The following is a 27,615-nucleotide window of genomic DNA, read 5'->3' on the forward strand; positions in this document are numbered from 1 at the left end:
GAAAATATAACATGCCTTTTGTATGCTGAATTTGAATCTGCAGTAGATATACCTAAAGATAGAAGTGTCATCGTCCATCAGTGAGGCAGAATTTTCTATAAATATGTGTCCTATGTTTCTGACTCACAGTGTTACCGAAACAGCTCCGATGTAAACATTATACTGCTTGTGATGGAAAAACCCACCAAAGTGATAAACCGTACTATTAAGCATAGCAGTGTTTCTTCGAAAGTGACAACTTCAAAACATGTGAACATACAATTGTTTCCCAACTACTACACAGCAGCCGTGGAAGCATAGTAATGACCAAAGACAGACACATTATTATACATTATTGAAAACATAAGCAGCATGAACACGTCGCAGATCAAACAGATTCTATCTCGTAACTGTTCCACCAGAAACATTTTCTACGGTGTTTACCCGAGAGATCTTTTATCTCGGACGTTTCCTATCCCGGCCTTGATCATCGCAAACACTGACAAGGTCGACTCCCGGGGTACACACTGGGTGGCCTTTTATTTCGACAAAAATAATGTGGCCAAGTATTTCGATTCATACGGATTTCATCTTCCTATCAAGAATTCGTAACTTTCCTGAATAGTCATTCCTTGGTCTGGACTTACAACAACATTCCCTTACAGGGGGTATTGGCCACAACATGCGGTCATTACTGTTGCGTGTATGCTTATTACAAAGCACGTCACGTTACAACCAAGGATTTCATCCACACATTTCCACCAGGTATCAGTAAAGATGGATATATCCTACACCGTTTTCGTCAGATCTTCAAATGTTTACCACATTCCAAGTGTCCCAGAGGGGAACAAACGTGTTGTTCTATCCACACGATCCAGGCTCGTGTCATGAAGAAATCTATTTAAAATGTGTGCTGCGTATCTTTCTCTCAGTGCCATCGAGACAGTTCTAGTGAACACACCATGGAACCTACTGCGGCTTCTATAATGGAGGAACACGACAAACTTGTGACACGCATGACCCATAAGGATGATGTTTCCAAACGTAAACCTCGAAAACGTGTGCAACCCATTAAATTAGAAACCGTTACTATCAAGAACGAGACGTCTGACGAGGGAATGGATGTGACTACGGACTGTGATTTCATAAAGAGACGTAGGGAAATTGGTTTTTCCACAGACAAAATCGAGTGTCCTAAACTACATGACGTAGATGCATGTTTAGATCTCGATCTTGCAAACACATATTTTCTGAACAAGGAAAAAAACAAGTACGTAGCCATAGGATTCGAAAAGGAATCCCTTTTCAATTTAGTGTGGGAGTTTTCGCAACAGGGAGATCACCCGTACTCATCGATTCTAAACAGATTAGAGAACTGTGTGCTTTAAAATCAGACTTACTGAATTACGTCGACACTGGTCGACGATTCAATTATTTGGTTACTGGAAATATCACCCTTAGTGGTGTAAATTTTTTCGGGAAACGTTGCACCTCGATGTATCAACATCATTCACCGAATGCTTTTATTTTCACAGCCTCTGATCTACATTTATTTATGTGTATTCTTTTTAGACCTCTGCAAAAATTAATGAACGAACGTTATCATAAGTTACAACCCGAAACGGAGGCTTTTGTATAATGTATAAAAAAGAATATGGTTTCAGAAAAAAAGAAGTACCCGATGTAGTGAACTATTTTTATGTACTTTGGTACAACGAACTGATGATTGAAATATATCTTGAGAACAATCTTGGACACACATTGCCATTGTAAAAAAAATCTGTTATATATTTGCTGTTGTAAACTATTCATTGTATTTCATATTGTAAATAAACCATTGTCACTTGTATGTATTGTGTAAAATTACCATTATCGATGTCCATATGTAAATATAATTCACATTGTGATCGAATCATATTGTTAAGCTATATCTAGCATTATAAATAAAACATTTGTAAATGTTCAAAAAATCTTTTATTTCTCGTACTTATTGCAATAGAAACTGTACATCTTCCAGACATTTTCAACTGCACACTTTTTCTTTACGTTTTCACATTTACTATGTTCTCTGCATTTTCCTGTAGTCTTTTTCACACTATCCAATTTTGGACATTCAAGTTCTTCGATGTTGCGCACAGATATTTTACCCATACGTTTTTCTCCAAGTAATTTTTCCAACCACTTTATTTTCTCCATACCTTTGACGTACACTTCCTGATTCACAAGCATAAAATATAAAACGTCTCCTAATTTCTCATACGGTAGCCACCAATTTCCCCAGTTCAGACCGTGTTTGTTGGTACGGAGCCAGTAATTCACTCGGCGATACTTTTCACTCAACAAGTGCAAACCATATGGAGATTTCACTAAACAGTCAAATGCGCTGTCGAAAGGAAATTTTAAAATCCCCACTTCTTTCCACACAAATTCTCCTCCTGCTCCGCGAAGACCTTGAACGTCCAAAAAACAAGCTTCCATTTTGATCAACAGGTGAAAACAGTTAAGGTATCTTCAATGCTGCCCCGGTATACGGCACATTTGTCCAATTGGGAAGCACAGAATCCGCAGGAAACAAAATGTCGACACGGAAGAATTACAACACTGCATGGATTCTCAAAACATATTTTGCACACTGTCACGGAATCCACACTATGTGTATCGGATGTTTTCTCAGCAGTCTCTATACTATCACAATACTTGCAGCTCTTGGAGTTACGATGTAACGCCGCAACACTCTGTATAAAAGGACACTGGGGTATCAACATGTAATGTCCTAGAATAGGACAATCTTTGGATGTCCAATCGCAAAGTCCGTACGAACAATGAAAACACAATACCCTGTCGCTAAAGCCTGAATAGTAAAATCCTGCAGTCACTAATTCTTCCGGAGTCTGACATAATCCTATAGGCCACTTTCTGTATGTTCTGTATCTCGAATTCACCGATAGGTAATCGATAACATACGGCTAGGTGCGAGTCCAGCAATCGTGGTGAGTAAACACTCTCATTCGAGGTAAAAACGAATTAAATCGGGTTCTGTAGGTGACAGGCTCCTTGGCATCGGGTATGAAGGTTCAGCCAGAACATTCTCAAAATCAGATACTGTAGGTGACGGGGTCCTTGGTATCGGCGATAAAGGTTCAGCCAGAATATCCTCAGGATCGTCGGGGAACAACCGTCTGCGAACACCGAAACCTTCGGGAGGGACAACAGGGAAACAAGGATGGCCTTCTAAGTTAAGTAACAATGGACGATCACAGCCAGAACACCACACGGAATTACTGTCTGCCAACAAAGAAAGCCACTCTTTCACTCTCTTCTTCAAAGCTTCGCCCAACTCTCTCTTCCTGCGACGTAGTTCGCAGATTCACTCGTGACTCGGAAATCCTGTTCTCTCGTCACCTCTTCTCTTCCTCTCTTCTATCTCCTTCAAAGTCTCGCAGCGACGGTGAATTCTTTTTGCTAATCCGTTGACCAGGTAACATCCACACCAGGGAGATTCAGGTATCGCTAGATACATAAACGGGAAATAACTCAGCAACCTATCCAGGGCCGTTCGATCGCTGTCCAGATCGCCGCAAGACCGAACAAGTTCCCAGAATTCCTCGTAGCTGATCTCGTAGAAATTCACACCATTATCAGACAGTCTTGTACCGCTTACATCCATCCTCACATGATACTATTATCCTCTATCCTTTCTATTTATACCCTTTTCCCTCCTACGTCACCATTTCCGTTAAACAAACTTCAAACTACAAGGCTATGCCCAAAACATGTTCGGGCATGTTCACACAGAAAACCGTTACACCACCCAGAAGTTGCAAATTCGTTCAAACCTACGCCCAAAACATGTTCGGATATGTTCCATTCAGACAGAAAACCGTTACACCCACTTCCTGGAATTTCAGACTCATCAACGGTCTCAAACGGGAAACGCCCCCCAAAAATAGCCATCCACCTCATCAACAACCGGAAACCCATATCAATCCCTCATTAACAACAGGAAACACTTCCCGCAATCTCAAACTTATCAAAGCCCTCAAACCGCAAACGCCCCCCAAAACTGTCAATCAACTCCCGACCGGAAACACTTATCAATCTCCTCATTAACAACAGGAAACCCATATCATTATGCCCCACCCCTTTTTCCCACCAACCAATCAAAACGCTCAAAATCCCACCCTTGCTTGCCCACACAGCTTTTTCATCAATTGATCTTTGATCGATCTTTTCCAATCAATTGATTTATCGACCTCAACGGGGGTGCATAACTACTGGGTTTCAGGAAATTTTCGAGACTTTTGTAATGCTTATGCAAACTCTTGCGGTGTATGGAGAAAAAGACATATGTATGCAAATTATTTGCAAATCGTAGTTGGATAATTTAATGTAACAGGAATTTTAGTTTGGATAATTTAATGTGAAAAGAAATGTAAATTAAAAAAGTGGTAATCAAGAGGTCCCGGGTTCGATACCTGGTGGAGGCACGTAGTGGTTCGCATCCCACTTTAAACTGTAGGTCCAGTCCCGATTTTCCTTGCTGTGCATAAAGTGGGCTTAAAACAGTAATTCAATCAATCAATCAATTATTCATGTATTTGGTGTCGGGAAATGACAGTCGTTATATAGGACATAAGTTATATTTAAAATATCCATATTCTCTTCACGACAATATAATATTTGTGTTCAAACTTAAAAGCAACTTCTTATAGTGCAGTGCAATTGTGTCGATGCAGAGTTTTCAAGTTTTACATTAGTGAACATTTGTGGTGATGGTGATTGACGAATGTATATATAATCTACGTTTAGTGTATAGAACAGAAACCAAATAAGATATCCATTTTCCGACTTTACTTGAAATTTATTTTGTATATTTGTATGTTATATTGTTTCAGGAAACACTACCGCTCGCACCCGTGTGCTTCGCTTTCGGCAAGAGGGTGTGTGTGTGGTGTATATGGCCTGCCAAGATTCCGTCGAGTCGTTTCCTGCCTAGGTACAACTCAGCATTTTACTAGAGGTGCCTGTCCCCCTATTTCCGCGAACAGGATATTGGGAAGAAATATATAGTACGGTCGGGGGAGAGGAAAAAGCAGTTTTTACGGAACAGTTATGATAGACGGTTTATAGAGAGTTGCAGGAGGTTTTGTGATAGTTGCGATGAACAATTTTGTGAATGAACAAGGCAGAAATTGACGTTTAGTAAACACGTGTGTGTGATTTCCAACAGCCCTAGGCAGGACACGACCGCAGGCCATTACACCAGCCAGGTATGTGTGTTCCAGTGATTACATAATATAGTCCAATAAATTATTTAAAAGGGTTTCGGCGTAGTGTTCTTTGACGGTGCTAATTAAGATGGTCATTCAACAAGGCCTGTCCTAATTAGCATCGTACAGTAAGTATCATGTGGTTTTCGGGATGTCTCTGCGAATGGATACTTGGAGGAAATTTCGTTAGGTCACTGCTATTGACTTAATTTCAATTACCAGCTCCATGGCACGAGCACTTTCTTGAACATTCTACCTCCCTATGGCAACTGATTCTCCCAACACTGGTGCAAGTATTACGCTGAGCGCGAGCGTTCACATGTGCAGTTCTCAATTGTAGTAGCCAATAGAAATCGGGCCAGGCCGTCTTTATGAAATTTACACTAGGAATCAAACTTGGAGGCTACTGCCACTAAAATATGGAAATATTTCTTACGATTGCAATACAAGAGCGTATTTGTATAGCTGACCTCTATGGAGGAGTGGTATGTGTAGCGCGCTCTGATGCTAGAGGTTCCAAATTTGATATCTGGAAAAGACCTGGATGTATGTTTCGACTTTGTGTATATATGCATTTTCATCATTGCAATCAATGTGTAGAGGGATACATTTGATGTAAAATAACAAACATGGAAATATGTGTTTTTTTATTAAAGTACCCCTATATGAAGTGTGTCAAGTGATTTTTTTGTTACTATTTCTTCAGTAGAAAGCAGTCTTCTTGCATTTGTGGTATCTTTGGAAATATCCAGGTGGACAGGCGGTACAACACAAAAGGACAACCATTAATTGCAACGAGATTTCCTCACAAAGTCCCATGCAATATAACCGGCGTTAATAATTGCTCCGACAACTGTGTGAATGAGGTAAGTATGCATTTCTCAACAGGAATAATTTATAAATATGCCATTGTGTATATATACAATGCATACCCAAACGAATGGTGCGGTTAAAAAACTATTATTTCTTAACTAGCACGAACACAACATACACTGTCAGCATCAGCAGCTGTCCACGTTTCTCATGCGCTACCAGAAGTTCGTCTGTCATGCTTACTGTGAGGCCACGGGGCCAGTTTCCAAGATGGCATCGCAGCAGGAGAAGGGTTTCTGTGTGTCCCGTTTTGAGGGATCCAGGTCTGTGTTTACAGTGCAGCATGAGTTTAGTGCACGATTTTAAAAAGCAGCACTACACGAGAATAACGTAACCAGGTTGTACCAATAGTTTGTGGAAACTGGATGCTTGTGTAAAGGCAGGAGTTCTGGCCAACCTCATGTGTCTGAAGACAACAAAGGAATTGTGCATGAGGCGTTTCAGTGAAGTCCCCAAGTCAGTGACTAGAGCAAGCAGGTTACCCCTACTGAATACCAATTATGACGATTACATTCTACAACTGGAAGGAACCCCCATCCCCCTTCCCGCCCTCACCCTTTATCACAGGAACATACGAGTGCTTCTCAATGGCGTTCTTCCACAGCGCTGGATCGGACGTTGAGACAACGACCTACTCCCTTGGCCACCCTGTTGGCTTGATCTAACACCATGTGATTTCATTCTTTTGGGGGGTCGTTAAAGGTAGCATTTATGTATCACCATAACTATAATGTTCATAATTATGAACTTTGTGATCGGATAACGCATTAACTGCAGGATATTACAGCGGACACGCTACACTGAATCTGGGATGAGTTTGATTATCGTGTGGGTGTGTGTCGTGTAACCCAGAGTGCACACACTGAAGGATTATAATTAACGCGTAAGAAACTTGGACAGTTGCCGCCGCTGACGGTGTATGTTGTGGCCGTGTAAGGTGAAAAATAATATGTTTATTAGCTTTTGAAACCACACCATTCTTATGTGTATGCCCTGTATTATATATATATATATATATATATATATATATATATATATTATATGTTTGTGTGTAGAAATAAACAAATTACAAAATATTGCTGATCTGGCACGTACGCTGTCATTAGGAAGTGTTGTATAAATGTTTATCAATTAGTTTTAGTTTAACCAATTTACTTTGTTTGGGCATAACAATTCGTTTTGTAGTTGTAGAACATTTTTTTCAATAAACGTTAGTGTCACCCAATATATATATATATATATATATATATATATATATATATATATATATATATATATATATTACAATTTAATTACTGGAATTAATTTGTGGACTAGCGAGTGCTGGGAGAGAACACACTTCATGGGTAATTGAAGTACAGCTAGAAATAAAATGTATCGTGAAAGTTGCACTGGGTTATTTGCGCCCACAGTTTTTTCGTGCTGCTTGCGTCGATTCAGGAAATTCCAACTACGAGTTTTGTTGAACTCTTATTTCCTTTCCTTCCCACATTATCCAATGAACAGCATTAGCATGTTTCAAGGTAAGAGTCCTAGAAGTGAAATTGGAACGTCGACTCAATAGATGTGAGATTCCTTTGCCATATATATATTCACGTTCATAACGTTTCATAGAAAATTAGAAAATCTCCCCATTCTTGTGAAATTTTATATTTTTAATAAATTGCATATATTATTTCACACAACTTTACGCATATTTTCGTCATTTCCACTTCTTTCTCTATCAAATAAATGGCGGGCACTACATCTCGTTTTAAATATGGAAGAGAGTAATATTTTTTCTTGGATTTACCTCTTCGTGTTCTTGCTCTAACTAAATGGAATTCTTCCGTTGAGTTAGTATTTCAATGTCTTTAACTATAGAAGTTCTGGAGTCACTGGTCAACAAGACAGACATACAATTATGTTTAGTTATATACTTAGCATTATCAAGTTCATCTTCTGGAATGTGACCACGATAGTACACATCTTCATTTGGAGCCTTATATCTCCATTTACTTCAGCAATAGTGCTAAGCGTGGTGTCACTGCTTGGCGAACGGTGGGGGTGATTTTCAGAAGCAATCAAAGCTTTATACGTTAAAATATTTTTAAAATAATGTCTAGAAACTATATTACCTTAATCTCATTGCAAAAAATATTAGGCAGAAAGTCTTTAATTCAACATATTTCTGTCGCACCTCATGTAAACAAGTTGCACATAATATTAGTGAAATTAAAGATACAAAATTCTAAAATATTTGCATTTACTTTCTAAGTTAGATGTTAATATTGAGCATGCTGAGAAAGATACTTGGATGAAAGCCAATTTTGCACGCTTTAGATATCATTTGATGAATAGGATTCTTCTATTGGTTTATCTTATGGAGCTTACAGGAAGCTCTCTGGCTTGGTTGGTTGATTTGGTTGATTTGTTGTTTTACGTCCACTTTATGCACAGTAAGGCTAATCGGGACTGAACCTACAGTTTAAAGTTGGATCCGAACCACTTGTGCTTCCACGGGTATCAATCCCGGGACCAGTTGATTACAAGGCGAAGACGCTACCAGTTCGCCATCATGTGAGGCCCTAAAAAGAAAGCTCTCTGGCGTTAGCTTCACTGCTTGTTGGTTTCACAATGTTATGTTATGCACAAAACAATATTCATACAAACATAACATGGCGTAGTGGCAACGTCGTCGCCTTGTAATCAACGGGTCCCGGTTTCGATACTCGGTGGAGGCACATGACACAGTTATTCGGATCCCATTTCAAACTGTAGGACCAGTCAAGCATAGCCTTTATGTACATAAAGTGCACTTAAACAACAATTCAATCAATCTATTTGTAAGATTGAAGTATCTCTCTGGTCATCCTGTATATTGGATGACCCATAGTGATACGGATCCTACTTTAAACTGTAGATCTAGTCCCGATAAACATGTCTGTGTATGAAGTGGACTTATAAACATAAAACTCAAAAATTGTTTCTTCCCTTTATGTGAAACTGGAACAGGATTTCCCCTTGCACTATTTTTTTATGCTTCCATTAGTTTGAATATGTTTTGAATCGGAACTGCTTGATTCATTGTACTCCTTGAAGTTATTCCAGATAACTTTGTGTTTTGGATTGGTTGTTGTTCTGACCTTGAATCTTTATCAATTTCCGTCTTTTGAGCTTTTTCTGTCTTAACTACACTCTGTTTCGTGAATCTTTGGAGCTTAGTCGTGTATAACGGTAGAGAAAAGGAGAAAGTGAGTTGGCTGAGCAAAGCAGTGCACGCTGCTGCAAACGGATATTAGCTGCAGGTGCGTTTTCTTCTCCATGAACTCACATCAATTCTCGTGCGTTCATTGGCCGAGTCCTCTCGAGTCACTACTTGCGCAGAAGACTTTTTTCTTTGGCTTGCTCCAGAGATTCCAGGAACAGAGTGTACTTTAATGGAAACAACACTGTCATGATTTTTGTTTCCCTTGACCTGGTTTCGATTGAAGCATTTGAGAAAAATAATGATGATAGTGCATTATTTCAAGCTCCTCACTTAATTCTATATTTCGATCCTTAAATACAACTATTTAAACTCTTAAATATGAATTCGATTGCGTAACTCTTGCACTGTCGATAGCAGGGACGTCATATAGTCCGAAACACAACAATCGCAGAAGCGCTTCTCATACATAATGAAATCACAAGTAATGAAATAGGTAAATATTATTAGAGTAGGCAGGGAGAACGCTTCGCCACTGCTTAAGAATGATGATAGTTTTCGTCTCATGATTTCTATAGACTCGAGACTTTCGGATCAAGTAGTACTGGAAATTATTCTTCACTGCCACCAAGCAAGTTTTCTCATTCACCCTCTCTGGAACCACATACCTAACTGATACGACAGCATTCAAAAACATTTTACTCGCTAAACGAACTGCCCGTCAGTTGGTTGGTTTTTGTATGTGTGTACAGTCAGAGAAAGTAGTTTGAGGGCCACCTGAACTACGATATCGTAACATCTTAAAGCCTGTTGTCTATGCAACCAAAATAACAAAATGATCGCTTAGGTTTGCCTGGTGAACCTGGCTTCTCGGGAACGATTGAGTATTGACAGCAGCGTGAGTCATATCCCCAGGCCAAGCCATAACAAACAACAGCTGGGCGCTGTGAGACAGACCTCCAGGAAAAGTTTCAGGAATTGGTTTCTTAACAACAGCTACTCGTAAGGAAATGTTTTCTTCACTGATATTAGAGTCATTGTCAAGAAAGTGCACTGAAGTGATGGATTTCATTAAATCATCATCGCACAACACACATGCTGTCAACCCAGTACTCATTGAAAAAGATTGGAGTTAAAAATAACTACTTGACAAATGATAAGACGAATCGATATTCATTAGTCGCAACTTAGAATTGTGTTTAAGGCATGGATCATCATGTCCTATCATCCATTTCATAACTTCAATAATCATCCTGATCGCCTTTGTTGACGCAAGTTCCAAGAAAAGCAATATAAAATAAGCAAAATTAAGAAATTAAGAAATGACATTTTCAGCGATTTCACGCAGCAACCCAGTTGCATGTAGACAAAGTTTCATTAATCGGGAACCAAGGGCCTCTCGTTCTGCTTCATTGTCATTTTCCCTCCACTTTCCCTGCCGCGATTTATTTCATGTTGATTAATGGAACGTTAATTAAAACAACCACGAAACAATCCACAAAGTGCACCAAAGAAACGCATATTATGAATAGGTAAACTATGTGATATTATGTTAATTTACAATTTACAGTAGTAATAAAATGGGAATTTTGGGGTGTCCAGTTAAGTGACTGTACATCCATTAGGTAATCGCAATATCATCAAATTGTACGAAGCGTGTCTACACCTACGTAAATTGCCAGTCCCCGTGATGGAATATGTAGAGCAAAGCCAGGGCTTTAAGATAAAATTTGTTTTGTTATTGTCTATATTAATAATTACCTCAGTTTCCTTCCTCTGAAGTTAAATTATTCATGACGACGATTTATGATTACACGTGAATGAACATACACAATGAACCCATTTTGATGGGAACTCGAATTCGGAACCTTTTTCGGCAAGAAATAGAAATATCCATAAGGCATAATTGTTTCATTGGAAATGTTCCTCTACTTCCGTCATTTTATCACTAATATATTTCTTTTATATTCAATAATAAAACACAACTACATAAAAATATATATTATATTGTATTTTCACATGCATACGTTTCATAACGGTTAGAGTGTGAACTGGCACCTGTTTATTTAGATTGATCTTTATGTTTCGTGTGTAGTTAAATATAGGAAAAATGCTTGTGAAACGATTAGGGCTCTAAGAATTCCATCCGTGACGGAGTGGTTAGCACAGTGCGCTACGATGTGTGATGTCCTGGGTTCGTATCCCGTCGCGGGTATGGGCGTTCTTTGTAATTGCCCCTTTATCAATTTCATCATATCACTCATCCTCGTTGTCCTGATTAGCAAAAGGTGAAAGAAAAACGACGCTAAATAAGGAAACAAATGAAGGTTATAAGCAGCATTCTTATTTCCGGACGTGTCCTAGATTTTAGAATTGTCTGGCCTCCGGAAGGAATTTGAAAGAAATCACAAATGTCTTATACGTATTTTGCACATCACGTAACTTCAAATTAGATAGAGAAAAAAAATCTGAGGGTAGTCTGAGATAACGTTTTTCTTGGAGAAGTATGCTTAAATCAAAGAGTGTGCATGGTTGCTACTGGATGTTTGGAAAAGCAATTATAATCCCAGCTCAGAAATTACTTGCTGATTTTCTAGGACCGAAAAAGTTCGGATATATGTATAAAAATGCTTACTTTGTGAAGTGTTATCGATACTATAAGTATCGGTAATTTGTTCGAAGTAACAATATACAAGAAATAAGGCACACAATTCTGTTTTTTCCCAGTGTATAATAGTCTTTTACATTTCAATATACAAGAACTTCCAGACTTCGTTTACGAAATTTAAATTTTCCTTCCCGAATTCATGGATTGTTTTCCTGGCCCCGTTTCGACGAAAAACGTTCTGTCTTGCATACACAAGTTGAAATCACATACGGTCGTGTTATTAATTAGCAGTTGAGGAATTTTGAACTGAACCGTTCACTTCGACATTAATTTTTGAGCTTAAGATGTGTCATATTCTCGTTATATGCTAATATGTCCTAGTAACCTATTATATTTACTGCAAATGCGTTCGTGTCCAACATTTTGAGACAATTTGTCCTACTTTCCAATGAAGAGTGATATGATAGCCATATCTGTGATGAAAACTGTTTTTACTCAATTTCTAATATAATTTATTCCAGCATTTCCTTCAACTTCTATTTCCTTGTTATTACCTCCAATGCTTACACGACTTTTACTTCGTGCTCGACCTTTGGGTTCAGAAATGTTTACAACACCCCCATTTCCCGCGTGTAAATAGCAGGCAACAACACTCTGGAAGACCATAATGTATACAACTTGATTACTACATATTTTACGAACATATTAGAATGTAAACTTGGTATAACTGTGGACGGGAACGAACGAAATAAAATACCTGTTTTATACGCACACTGGAATGAAAGCAGGCCTGCTGATAGTCACTCTGGCAGTGAAGGTCACTGATTGAAGCAATTGGTGCTTGCTTGCTACAAGCAGGCGCCTTATCTTTGCTCAAGGAAACACGGAAAACTTTGTTATTTTTTTTTGCCAAACTAATGGTGAACATTTACAGGAACGTAAGGAGTAGTATCGTATTCTATTGGAATTCGATTTTGGGGCGTTTAAAAATATCATAACAATATGTAAATCTCTTTTGTGGCCTACACTGAACTTATGTTAAAATTTCATTGACATTTGAAAGCGAAAATTTAGAGATCCTTCTTCCGTACTCTTTCTAAGCAACCGAAGAGTGTGGTGAACGTAAAACTATTTATTGTTCGCAACAAAGATATGTATTATACAAACGGTCTCTCATCAAAAACCCTAATACATCACAGGAAGTGATTTGTAAGACAACACATATCCAACGTAACCAATATTTAAATTGATTCGAAGCTTCTGTGTGGGTTATTTTGTGTCGCATTTTTACCTCTTGCAATAATCGCGACGATGAAGATGATGGGTAATGATACGAATGCAATACTACATCTAAGCCTCAACAGGTTTCGAACCTGGATCATCTGGCATTGTAGAGAGTTACGGTGATTTTTATTTTTATTTGGTATTTTAAGTCCACTTTATGAACAGTAAGGCTAATCGGGACTACATCTACAGTATAAAGTAGGATCCAAACCACTATGTGTCTCCACCGGGTATCGAACCCGGGACTCCTTGATTACAAGGCGACTCCGCTATTACTGCATCATCGCAAAGGCTAAGAGAGAGAGAGAGAGAGAGAGAAAGTGAGAGTTACGGTGACTACGCTAATGAAGAATTGAAAGTAGCAGAACGACTGAGCTATTCTTAGTTTTAGTCAACATTGCGATTGTTAATGAATATTATGAATGTCAGTTCAAATTGAAAAAAAAATACGAACCTTCCAGTGTGCCGTTACAAATCTTTAATTTTTCACTTTCCACACATTACTTTAATACTAGATATTTGCATGCTAAGATGTAGAAAGTGTTACATTTTCAGTCTGTGGAATTGAGATTTATTTCTGAGAATGGAGTAGTGTGAAAAGGATCACCTCACATGTTTGGCTTATACCACTCCCCCCCCCCCTGCCCAACTCACGCACACAAAGGATATCGGCTGTTGTTCTTATGACGAAATATAACATGTATCAATTGTGTCAAGAAAAATTGGAGCCTATTTACATCCCTACGGAACTTAGAAGAAAGCTCACGTAGAGATTGGGAAGTTCTGTTCCGACAAAATCAGGATGTATAGTAGTAAATTATAAAGCAATGTGCTACCTTGTGCTATACACCAAGCCATGAAGGCGTGTAGGGGGTGTGGAGATAAGTCTCCAAGCTTTCTTGATCAGGACGAAAGTGGGGTTGATGTGATCAGCACCACGCCCCTGGTCGTCTTCCCCCCCCCCTCCGAGTTTCCTCCAGGTACCCACTTTATACGACGCTGGGTGGACACAGGGGTCGATTGAACAGGTGGACAAAATACCGATTCTCCCCCGTCGGTGATCGAACTCAGATCTCTCGCATGGTAATAAAACTCCCTAATGACTGAGCTACTACGGCACGTATAGTATAGTAGCCTATGTAATTAATGCAAGAATTATTTTAGCGTTTCGTTCAACGTTTTTAGGCGAATCGTTTTCGGAGATATAACGTGTAGCTCTTGTCGATTTTCTGACGAACAACATTTCACCTGACAAGTCACGTGACTTTTCTACATTTCCTGTGTCTGTTTGCTATTGCATGAAAGACGAGTTGCTCTTGAGACAGACAGAATCACCCGATCACCTAAACGTGCAATGTGTGTTGCCTACCCTTCCGGCACATTAGTTACTGCTATTAAAGTCTTATGGGGAAGAACTTTTTTCCACAACTGTACAGCACACGGAGTAGGAATACTACGTAAGTGCCACAATGGAAGATGCAAAGTTACCAATTTTCCATCAATCATGCGACGTAACTTGTACAACTTAATTCCGGAAATTTCTGGATCGGCGTGATTAGCAGGAAATAACCCACATGGTGCAAACAGCACTAGTCCCAATAAACGAAATCAAAGAAAAGATAAAACCATTTTTGACAAAAGAAACAAATGAATTACAGCTTATTTTTTAAAAAAATATATTATCTGATAAAATATACTTTGTAAATTTTGTTTTATGGAAGAATTCTGGGACATGTTAAGATTTAAGATGTCCGTAGCACAGAAAATTTTATTGAAAGTGGTGGATAGAAGTAACGTGGTATTATAAAACAATTATTCTCATGGTAAAAGAAAAAAAATCAACCTTAATAGATTCTTACAATCAAGCTACATTAAACCACAATTATTTTAAATGTTACGAGTTTACTTAATTCGCCTCATTTATAAGCAGTGTATAAGGCCACTTACCTCATGCACAGCAATCGAATTTCCATGGAGGTTTATGTCACGAAGGCCAGATGTTATCAGTATGAAAACACGTGACGTTTGTTTCCATTATCCCGCATAATTTGAAAATGTGGTTATGATATCAAATTTAAATAAACACTTTCAATGTGTGGTGGTCTTGTGGATTTGTTCAGATGCGAGCATATATAGCACTGCATGTAGTTACCTTCAGCAAATCCACTGAAGATGAAATTAATACTCTCCCAGCAAATTTTCATTCATTTCAGATAATTTTATTTTCGTTTCAGGAAAGCAACTTTCTCTTTCAAATGGCCCAAATCGAGACGTGTGCACATATTATCGACAAAAGGAAAATAACGAAGGTAAATAAATTAGTCATTACCATTATTAACAATGAATATGGGATATGTAGCACTTAAATAAAATTACTGGTCTTTCCCAGTGGCTTGGTGGAAAAAGCAGTCGCCTAGATATCAGGGGTTTCCATGTTTTCCATTCCCGATAGAGGCACAATGGTTCTAATTTCATTTTACACTATAGGTCCTGTTTAGAAACTTTATCTGAACAAGAACTGAGCTCAAAATAAATTCTGACAAACACACATTTAATATAAAAATATGGGCAAGTTTAACGATTTTCTTTAAATAAGTGTTATTTCATGAGGGGGAGATTTTGTTTGATCTTCTTTGTAATAAAAGTTTAATATTGTGATATAGCTTTAGCAATATACACACCGTGTCGAGATAACAGGAACCGCACACGCAATGACACTCTTGGGCGTACATTATTTACAGTGACGTGCGGTGACGTCGACACTTGGGGTAGCAATTAGTGGCGTTCCCAAGGGTGGTTGGTGTGAGTCAAAACCTCTCACCTCTTTAGGACCCAGTATTCCTAAAAAAAACGTCAAAGACAGGAAAATATTGCAAAATGAGGAATGACTACTAAAAAGTACACGAAAACTCCCACTTCCTTTCGAAAAAAAAAACAAAAAAACATTTGATTTGACAACTAAGCCAGAGATCCCGGGTTTGAATCTCGGCTTGGTCATGGGTGTTCTTTGTGTGTGACCCTTCATCAATTTTATCGTATCATCTTCGCGATTAGCTGGCTAGAGGCGTAGAGAACATGTTCCTTTCCAACCACTAGCTTTGCTCACACCTATTATCTCGGGGCGATAGAGACGGCACCGGGTGATTGGTAGATGGTTAATTTAAAGACTGTCGTCTCGTTGCACACATGTTTAATGGTATGCTATCTTAGGGGATTGTACCCGGTAAGGCAATTACCAGTCACTCACCTTGCTCAGCCGTTAACCTCGTCATGTCGACTCCAGGTCGATACAGTCCAGTTGTACACTTTACGATTGACAGTCGATGGTAGCAATAAGACCAATGAGAGGGCTGAGACGTTGGGTCTCCCTCTTTTATACTCGGAGGGACATGACCCCCGAGTTGATGCAATGCTCCTGCCAAGTTGGAGCACACACTGAGCTAGGGTCTTGCACTCTTACCCTACCGTCTACAATATATATATAGCCTAAATGTTGATGAAGTATAATGAGTGAAGTTAGTGAAGAGGTTCGTTTAATGCTCTCTTCCACTGTTCGATAACCTTCCTCCTTCATCGATTGCCTCAAAGTTATACCAGGAATGCGTTGCATTCAATGTTGCTTCAATACTTAAATCGTACAGGATGTTACGAGAGAAGCCTCGCCGATAGAGGACTGGAGGAGTAACAACCTCTAGTCCGGCATGAGTATAAACGCGAAGTCCGGAAGGACATCGCTCTCATTCGCTCACATGTTTATTCTGAATCTACTTCGATCACGCAGGACAAGTTGGTCAGAGTCGAAGTTTGGACTACGACACGATATGGACACAACATATATATCTTTATCTTCGAAAAGACTCTACAAGAACTTCGGGCAGGTATGATAGTGTGGAGAGAGCATTCTTACTCACTTATAATTCATATTTTCCTTCATTGGCCAGGAAGGGTCGCTTTTGAATTAGTTATGAACCATAAACCTCTCGCTTTATTATTTGGTACATCCCGGTGACTCTTGATCCTCGATCTATATTTGAGTCACACTTCATGGTGAAGATACTTTTGGCTCTCTCGTAATTTTGTACACTCCAGTACAAATTACTTATAAAATCCCCGCCCCACTAACACTCCCCCCGTACAACTTTGTACTGTTTAAAATAAGAATAATCCCTCAACTAACACTTCATAATGGAGACGCCTTGTCTTTTTCATACCATTTTGTATACTCCCGTGCAAAACAGTCCTAAATTTTAAGGAGTTTTTCCAAGTCCCCAGAATTTTTTTTGTTAATTAACCTCACTCGTCGAACATTTTCATTGCGTTCCAATCGTAAAGTTCAATTGCAAAATGCTACTAATAACCATTTGAATTTGTTTAATGACAGCGTTTCGTTTTATCCTGACGTAATGTATGCTTGCTACGAACTTATCCCTTCCCCCACTTGTTTTTCTTCTCGCATAAGAATAACGTAAGAATATATCACAATTAGAATTGCATGAAGAACTAGACCAATCCCTAGGCCAAATACTAGAATTAACCTCCGCTATTACAGAACCCCGCCCAACCATCAAGTCCCCTCTGTATTCTCACCTCGTGCAACTCGTTCACGAGCAGCACAAGTTGAATATCACCAATATTACAAGAACTTGCAACACCCAAAAGAATACGTAAAGCACCCGTAACCAGTACTCCCAGTGACAGACTTTCCGATTCACCCCCAGCAATGGCCAGAATACCCAAAGCGTTGTATCCTCACGACTTTAGCGGGCAAAATCCTCAAGAAATCGAGCAATTTTTCTTCAAATTTGAGACGATTGCCATCGCGACCAACTAGAATGACCCTAAAAAGAAAACTCTTTCTGACAGACATAGCTTTAACTCACTTCCAGGACATTAAGACAAGACCAACCTTTAATGACTTAACATACGCCCACATCAATAATGAACTCAGTACGTTATTCAAGGGAGCTTACATGCCAAGTCAGCCCGTACAGATAGTATTAGCACGAAAACAGTTGCTGACTGAGCCCATTCATACCTATGTAATAGCAAATAAATCTCTAGTATGCAGTGCTTTCCTGAGGCATCCGAAGAACAGATTATATCATATATAATAACTGGATTGCGTTCAAAATTTATTGCATGCTTAACTAACAACACATTTTTTTAAAAACAGAAGAACTGATTTCCCATTTACAGAATTTTAAACGTCAATAAACATTAATACAGACTCGTTTAGTTCAAGAACAGAGACAAATAGAGAATGCGCTAGCACAAGCAAAATACACTCAGTCAGTGAAAACTCTTTCCTCCTTTCCCGTCTATTCATTCACAGCACAGCAATACATCTACTCCAACCGCATATTCAAATACCCAGCACATTATAAACAGCGGTCAAAGTCCACACCCTTCAGCCCCACAGTGTAATCAATGTTCCTACGCACCACCTCAGGCGAATAGCATGCGTTGTCACTCAGTTAGTTCCTTGAATCCCAACAGCGCGGAGTCACAAAAAGTGACAAACAACGAAGTCAGTCACAATACTAATCCAGCGGTCAAGGCCTCCCCGATGGCGCAGTGGTAGCGTCGTCGCCTTGTAATCAAGGGGTCCCGGGTTCGATACTCGGTGGAGGCACATAAAGGTTCGGATCCCACTTTAAACTGTAGATCCAGTCCCAATTAGCATTACTGTGCATAAAATGGACTTTACATACAAAATCAATCCAATCCATAATGCTAGCCGCCGAAAAGATAAACTTAATCCAGTAGAAGAGATTACGAACCAAGTTCAGAAATTATGTCTCTCCGCAAAAGAAACACAAATTCCCAGCTCCGTATTTGACTTTTGCGCGAATGTTTTGGAATTCGCGCTCAACCCTAATAACCCAGCAAATAACAGGGATCAAAGATCTAAAAGTGAGGGGGAAAACAACAATTCCACTCACAGAAATCACTACAGGGCTAATAAAAGAGGACAATATCGTTCAATTTCGGGGAAACCAAATATCTAATTGAAGGGGACAGAACAGAAATACTGCTAATCGCGACAATGTGGATAAACCACCCTGTGTGTTTTACAATAGGGCCAATCACGAAAGTTCTAGGCGTTTTTTAAAACCCAGATGAGGCTAATCCGTTAAACTAAACTCATTTTCGGTGTGCAAGAACAACTCCGAAGACAAATTCAGAACAGATCAGTTCCAGTAAATGAGAAGAATGGGTTATATTTCATTAACACCAACAATCAGGAAAATCAAATTCATTTACTTGTAGACTTGGGTTCTCAAATTTCAATTTTTCCCAGATAATTACTCCCGTCCCAAGTGAAAACATACAATGTGAACTGCAATATTCAGTGTGTAACTGGGATAAAACTACCTGTCTCTGAGATTGTAGCATTCCCTATTACAATTGGTAAATACAAATATTCACATCCCTTTAGAGTTGTAGAATCAAAAACCCTTCCTCATATCTTAGGTTGATTGATTGATTTATTTATATGTTGTTTTAAGTCCACTTTATGCACAGAAAGACTAATCGGGACTGGGCCTACAATTTAAAGTGGGATCAGAACCACTATGTGCCTCCGCCGGGTATCTAACCAGGGAACTTTGATTACAAAGCAAGGACGCTACAACTGCGCCATCGGGGAGGCCGTCCCATCTTAGGAAATGACTTTTTCAAAACACAACTACACAACAATACCATTACCATTATTCATTTAAGGCATATATCAAAGTGGAATATCTACAAAATTAAACAAACTACTCATACAGTGTCACATGACATCTTTAGTCAAATTGAGAATGTAAATGAATTTAAAGGTACAGCTACAGTCAAATAAATAGTTCAATTGAATCCATATACCCTTCGATACCCGATGGAGGCACATAGCGGTTCGGATCCCACTTTAAACTGTAGGTCCAGTCCCGATTAGCCTTTCTGTGTATAAAGTGGACTTAAAACATCAAATCAAAAAATCCATACACCCGAACATACATTAACATGTCCATTTTCCCTTCCCCACCTACCAAGAAAATCAACCCTGCTTTTCACCCCATCTAAATCAAAAATGGCTAAATTTGCTATTACAATTCCAAATGCTACTGTAAATGCAATTTCATTCATGCAATCATCCCTAATGACACTCCTATTAGCTTATAAATGAACACTCCCATAAGTGATATCTCATTGTGTCAAATTTTGGATGACGTCACATCTGTTTGGAATCCTGCGAGTAATGAGGTTAAATAATCATATACTTGTAGTAAAAACAGTACAGAAGACCAACAATTAAGTGAAAACCAGCAAAAGTACGATCCTTCCCTGCTTAACGTCAATCCAGAAATACCACCAGAAGACAGAGAAAAAAATTCTTAAGCTAGTATACACGTACGCAGAAACATCAATTTACCTAGCGATAGGTTATCTAATACTAAAATCTCGAAATATGATATCAAACTCATAAATAACACTCCTGTATACGTTAGACCATACCCTTTGCCACTTCACTACCGTCAACCCATGAAAAAGAAAATCAACAACAGAGCAAGGTTGTATGATCATTGTATGGGCAGTTCTTATAGATATCCAGTAGTATTAGTAAAAATCTGACGGCTCTCTTAGGCTAGTGACTTAAGACAATTGAACATGGTCATTGAACCGATCTCACTTCTGACCAGAGACATCACAACGATTTTGACAGAAATGTCTGGGAGAAAGTTCTACACAATTTTGGATTTTTCTAGCGCTTTTTTCAAAGTTGACTTATCAGAACGTTCTAAAGACATTACAGCATTCTCAGTCAACGACCTAGGCTCATTTCGCATTTAACGATTACCCCAAGGAATGTCCACGAGCAGTCAAGTAATGGAAAAAGTAAGTGAAATAGCATTACAAGGAATAGATAGTTCTGAACTTTCAGTGTATACCGACGATGTCATTTGCTATTCTCATAGCCCTCCTTCTATGATCAATTTAATTGAAATAGTGTTTCAGAAGCTTCGCAAACCCAACCTTAAACTTTCTCCACGAAAATGCCAGTTTGCTTTCACTGAAATTAAAGTTCTTGGGCATTTAGAATCGATGCATGGGTTTAAAATCTCTCATCACATTTTGAGGGTAATAATTGACTTCCCCCCTCAAACTAAGAAGAAATCACGTTCTTTTCTTCGCCTTGTCAATTTCATACGCAGACTAATTCAAAATTTTGCAGGACGTACAGAATGCGCATTTAAGCTACTCGTAAAAAATGTAAAGTTTGAATGAACAAATTAACATCAAAAGAGTGTTGATAAGTTTTTTTTAAAAAATCACCTCCGCCCCTATTTTTCGCGCATACGACCCAAAAAGGTCTTCACTCGTATTTGTGGATGTAACTACGGACGGATTAGGTGGAGCTTTACTTCAACCTGGCGATGAAGGTATCCTTCATCCTTGCGCATATTGTTCAAAATCCCTCACCGACACAGAAAAGAAAGTAGACATATTTTCATTAGAAGTAGCAGGTGATTATTATGGACCGAAAAATTTTAAATTCTTCCTTATCAACCATCATTTCACAGTCCTGACTGACAATTGTGCGTTATCATATCTACGTACCACTAAAAATCTATCAGGAGTTTTGGCGCGCAGCATTATTCTTTCAAAGCTTTGATTTTTATATTATACACATTAGGTCCGCCCAGAATGGCCCAGAATAGCCTACCACTCACGAATACAGAGAAGAAACGCGACGATGATGATGACAATGATGATCAAAATGAACTTTTTCACCCAGTATTTTTTCTACAATCATAAAATGTTGATATCAAATCAGCACAACGTAATGATGCTCATTTGCAAGAAATCATTCACGTCTTGGAAGGTAATCCCCAGAGTAATCCTAAGTTTGAAAAACATTCTTATTCCTTTGTTTTAAAAAACGACGTTTTATACAGAAACACGAAAAAAGGCAGGATTTATAGACAAGTTATGTATCAGACAAGCATTGAGAAAAGATGTATTTCACTTAGTTCATTGCAATTCCATGATGGCAGCACATCAAGGTGGTCACAAGACCTATAACCTCATGTTGTCACGTTATGATTTTCCAAACATGAAAAAGTACGTTTATGATCAAGTTCGTAATTGTATCCCATGTCATATTTCAAGGAGACCACTAGGATCAACCCCCCAAACTCTCCAGACCTCACCCCCCCCCCGTCTCCCTTCCTCTTCGCCAAATACACATAGATGTTTGTGGACCATTAGTATCCTCTAAGAAAAACAAGGATAAATACTTTTTGTCAATGATAGATAGCTATACTCGGTACTCTATAACTACCACTTTGCCTAATCGTGATGCACAATCTATTGCTTCGGGATTAGTAGACAAGTTTCTTCTTGTATATGGAATTTATCTAGATCGATCTTCATCGAACTCGAGTTTATTGATAAAGGAGCTCGCAAATATCACTGGTACCCAGTTGCAATATATCGACACCGCTGGTCACTTCAGAAATAGAGTAGCTGAAGAATCATTCAATTACTTGAAGAACATAATGAGGATATATGTACTAGAAAAACAGGATGAATGGAGTAACTATTTGGCCAACGCTACCTTCAGTCATAATATTAGTCTTCATTCAGGACTAGGCCACACATCTTACTATACATTATTTGTTCACCATCCCAGACTTTTGGCAGATGCTGTACTTCCTACAAACCCTGACAATATATCCCTTTCAAACGTCCAGAGACTCAAACAGCTGACATCCATACGAAAGACAGCGCATGACAACCTTCACAAACGATTTGCACTGCAAAAACGCTATTCAGACAGACTCACGTGTCAGGTTGAATACTCACCAGCACAGCTTGTTTGGTTACTGGACTCGACTCCAACCCCTGGCGTCTCAAAGACGTTTGCTTCTTTGTATAAGTACAAGGGCACTATCAAACGCAAAATAGATGAGCTCTCGTATGAGGTCACTTTCATTTCTGGATGTGGGAAACCTAAAACAGACGCAATCAATGTATCCCGTCTAAAACCTAGTTATGATGTTAATAATTGAACACTCCTGACGAAATCCCTACCGCACTGTTTCCCCTCCTCCTACTTTTTACAGCTCAACTGAAATTTTCTTTATTCTCATATTCCATTTCCGCATCACTTTGTCACGCAAAACTCCCACCCGTTATCATTGCACGTTTGAAAGATACCTTTCCTCCCCGCAGAATTTCCCCTCTCCCTCCCCTTTCCCCTCGCCTAACGAACTCATGCTTCAGAAAGTTAAAACAAAATAATATTGTAAGACTAATGAAAATTTCTCCCCTCCCCCCATGAATATTTGTAGATCATGCTTACTTTTTTAATTATTCATTTCATTCTTTATCATATTGCTCAAGTTAATCAAATGTATGAATACTCCACATAAGTCAAAATTAATCAATGAGTTTTGATTTGACTCACTGCGTATCCAGCGAGGTTGGTATTCACGACTTTGTTTTTCTTTTTCATTCGCTGGTACATTCTACGCTTCGAAAGAAAAAAAACAAGAAATGAATTCAGGAAGTAAATAAGCTGAATTGGCAATCCTTGCGTGCTAAGTCCTTAAGTCACGGTTGCTAGGCGAACTGCTTACATTTGTAAATGCCAGCACTGAAAATGGATCACTCCTGTCATAATAAATAGGTTCAAGCAACTTATTCTTACCAACATTATGTAATTTAACATTTACCCACATTTTATGTAACGTAATGAAACGTTCACTTTTTAGAATTATCCCCGTGTTTTCTTTCTCATTTCACCAGTCCCCCCTGTTTTTAACTCTTATGATTTTATTATATTTTTTTTACATTACATTAGCTTACAAATCGTTAGGGCGAGTCAGGAGCGCGTTAATACAACTCCTGTACAATTACACTTTAACCAATTTACATAAATGTTACTTTACACATAATACTAAGAGGAAATGCCTAGTATACACACACTAGATTTTTTTCTCAAAACTGATTTCCACTTTTTCTTTTTCCTTGCAGACAAAGCTCTGAGATGTCTCTCACATATTATACAACTCTAACCCTGGTTGCAATTGCTGCATTTCTACTTGTTTAATTTATTCTCTTTTTTAATAATCAGCTTATGCTGGTGTAATTCAACCCCAGCCAAGCCTAAGGCTACCAAATTTTCAGTCAAACCGACAATCAGTTCTCCCCTTGAATTACAGTCTATCTCTTGTACCCCCGAGATATCTTTACATAGGTATTTGCCCCCCGTCCCTTGTCAGCCTCATCGCGGAGCGCCGCCATTGCCTGATCATCCTCATGTATATATGTATGTATGTATGTGTGTGTGTGTCCTGTCCACACAGCACCAGAATGAAACTGCCCTCGAAAGATCAAGAAGACCTAGGAAAATGTGAAACATGGATAAACAAAAGAAAATACATACTGTACATAAAACACAAACGTGGTTAAATATCCTTTCAAATATCGTGCAATACGGCGCACGAATAGAATTAAACTAACTACATCGTGATAAACAACGAACTATTGAACATATTTGATCTCTTCTTTCTCTTTGCGTGATTATATCATGATTATACATAATTTAATGCAGCTCAATCACAAAAGTTTGAATTCCTGCATGGGCATGTGTGTGCTGTGTGACTTTCCCTTCATTAATTTCGTCATATCATCCATCACTCATTCTCATCTTCACGATTAGCCAAAAGTAGCAGAAAAGTGACGTAAAAAATGAAATCAATCAATCCATCAAATTCTCGATACAATAATGATGGTCGTTGCGAGACCTAGGTTACTGGAATGTTAGTGACTGCAGTACATATAAAAATATCATATCACCAAGAAGGGAAAAATTGGATCACACTGTGCAAAAGTTATTTCAGCATTTAATTTTGGTATGCTGATTTCAAATATGCAATCAGTTTTACGCCTCCACTACAAGTTCAAAAATACTCATATCCGGTATGGGTAGATTTTCACATTTTGAGCTGGCAACACTGCAGGCATTTCGCCGCCTACTTTATTAGGTCTACGTTTACCTTCTAACGGTGACGTGTCAGGCTACGTACTTTGTTTCAGTTTGTGAAAACCAGTACATTATAATGTTTCCACTATACTGTGTATGTAATGTTTACCCTACCAACCATACAATCAACTTTAATCAACAACCAACGAAATATTTTGTGGTGGCTTTGTGGATTCATCCAAACTTAGTCTGAAGGCTGTTCTTCTTCATAATAGGATTCAGTTGCCCTCTCTCATGGAGCATGCTGTATGGGAATCAAGAAGACCTATGGCACCAAGGTAACACTAGTGAAAGCGATCAACTACGAAGCACATATTTGGAATGTCTGCAGTTCCTTGCTGGTTTACAAGCAGGTTATACAAAGTTCTGTAGATATTTTTTTACCTCTGAGACATCTCATCAACAACTACATGAAGAAATAATTGCCAAAACTAGAGAATGATAAGAATGGCGAGACTAATGTTCGTCAAACACCTTTAGTTCCACCAGTAAAAATAATTGTATCTCCATTTCACATCAAACTTAGTTCGATGGGGTTCTTGTGATAGTGTTGGACAAGGTGGCACCGTGCCCAAGAGAGAAGATTCCGAAGGTGACTGAGCCTAAAGTAAGCTATGACAGGGTTTCTATGGTATCTCAATTAAGCATTCTCCTCAATGACAAGGAATTCAAAGCAGTAATAAATTGAGTTACATCAGCAGCATGGAAATCGTTTGACGTGTGTGTACTGACCTTCTGGGAACTACGAAGTAACCAAGGTATTTGCAACTCTCATTGAAACATTCCTTCTGTTAGGGATAACGTTTTCATAAGGACATGATGTAAATGGAAAGGATATACCAATTTAGTTGGGACACATTGATGTTAGCAGGCAACTATTAGTTTCTCTACAGGAAGAGACAGAGATCAACAAGCAAAAAGCAGCCCAGAGAAGCCTATTTCCAAATGTACTACTAAGAACATGTACGATTTTTTAATACGTAATACCGTTTATAATTTTTTTCTATGTTTCGAAATATACTTTTTTCATTTTCTTTTAATGTCTCGTGCCTTTGCGGACATTATTGTACCTAAAGTACGAAAGCTTGAAGGATATGTCAGCGTTGTGTGCATGCTGTACATGGTAATGATTTTCGGACCACTCTCTGAATCTAAAAACCGTGTGTTGTGATACTCAATTTTTCAGGCAATATCTGAGATCAGGACATGCACTTTAGCATAAAACACCTAATTTCATTTGCAGAAAAATGTTAAAATTTGTTGCACAGTGATATCGGAAACAGTTTTCTGCGTAAGGTGTAGATAAATTATACAGACACAAGAAAAGGGGAAAAAAAGTTGTCACTTTTCCCTGTATAAAACTCCTAGAATATATTTTGTCTCTGCAATTTGTCATTTTCCTACCTCTAGATTAATATCAGTAATTTTGATAATAACATGTTAACATAATTTTTCTTTCTGGAAATTTCTATTTACAAATTAACTCCCATTTACAGGTTGTTTTATGTACTTACTTTCATACATTACACATTATTCTTAGATTCTTAGATGTTTTCTACGTATATTATCCGATAAGTAATATGAAAGTAACGTTTGAAATTAAGTGTCATATTTATATTATACGCCTTAAATTAAGGACGGATTTTTCATTCAAAAAGTATCCAGGCACTACAATTTTGTAATAACTTTTCCAATCAGTAAAAAGATATGACCATGTGTTTCTTATTAGTCTTTACAGGCTTTGTTGTTCATAAAATGCTGTCAAATTGGTTGGGAATACACTGGTATGTCTAACAACAAATTATTTTGTTGCGAAAACAAGAGGATTGCTCCGTGTGATTATGGACCAGGCCATCAACAGGATATTCCCTGATTCCCAGAACGCTTTGTTTTCTAATGTCTCTACAAACAATATTACGACCAACTGAACGGATATTGTTCTTTTTATATGATTTTTGTAACCAAGTTATACTTAAAATATATGAATTCAACTAATGTACTGTTCTGTTTTAAAGTAATGAAATATAAAAGTTTAACATTCAACCTTTACTAGGAAACTTTACTCTTAAGTGATAGCAAATCATACAACAGCAGGAAAGAAGACTAAAATTTTGAAAAATGTCCAAATAATTTTACCATTCTGTGTTTCGCACTAGGTTACATTCAAATTGGTCCAAAGCTTTGAGGAAACTTCGAAGAAATTTTATTTGGGAAAATTTGGGTAACGATGTAAAGGATAGAGTAACAAGTTGTAAATTGTTTAAACTAGCTAAGGAACAAAATAAAACTAACTCCAATGGGTGCCTTGTCATCAGAAATTATTAAGCACCGCTTTTAGAGAGTTGTGATATTTTTTGACCATTGCCAATTTCACTGAATAATT

The 27,615-nt window shown here is 38.3% G+C and overlaps 1 long non-coding RNA gene across 1 annotated transcript; it reads left to right on the forward strand.

Annotated features, from left to right (window-relative positions):
• The first annotated feature begins 5,960 nt into the window (after positions 1-5,960).
• LOC145984481 (uncharacterized) lies at positions 5,961-27,158 on the forward strand. Its single transcript, XR_014441326.1, has 3 exons — positions 5,961-6,115; positions 15,436-15,510; positions 26,962-27,158. It is a non-coding gene; the product is annotated as an uncharacterized LOC145984481 (long non-coding RNA).
• Positions 27,159-27,615: the final 457 nt, after the last annotated feature.

This window comes from Lepisma saccharinum, chromosome 2, assembly GCF_977018435.1.
Source record: "Lepisma saccharinum chromosome 2, izLepSacc3.1, whole genome shotgun sequence".
Classification (NCBI taxonomy): Eukaryota; Metazoa; Arthropoda; class Insecta; order Zygentoma; family Lepismatidae; genus Lepisma; species Lepisma saccharinum.